A 378-nucleotide genomic window follows, 5' to 3' on the forward strand; every position below is an offset into this window, starting at 1 on the left:
AATTAATCGAATTTACAGTTATCCTATTTACAGTTCCCTTTATTAACCATCCAGTCTCTCAGTATTTAGCTGTGGCTTCAGCGGAACCCACCTACTGAGTGGGTGCCCTGTTATACGATACAAAATGAACCTTCTTTAACCCCCAGTTTATGGGGTTACCATTGTCCATTTGACTGTCCTGTCTCTGGGGTAGCTGTCTGCATCCCCATGGTGAGCACAAACTGCTGGACCCTCACTGGGCTGAGGTAGCTATCCAGCTCCTCACTGGGGTCATTTACCTGCTCTGGTGTCATTGAGCCAAGGTAAGGGTCTTCACCGTCCAGTTCTGTGTCTGACAATGGGACTGTCAGAGGATCACAGCTCTCAGTTACCTGTAGT

This window comes from Chiloscyllium plagiosum, chromosome 15 (assembly GCF_004010195.1).
Source record: "Chiloscyllium plagiosum isolate BGI_BamShark_2017 chromosome 15, ASM401019v2, whole genome shotgun sequence".
In the NCBI taxonomy this organism is placed as follows: Eukaryota; Metazoa; Chordata; class Chondrichthyes; order Orectolobiformes; family Hemiscylliidae; genus Chiloscyllium; species Chiloscyllium plagiosum.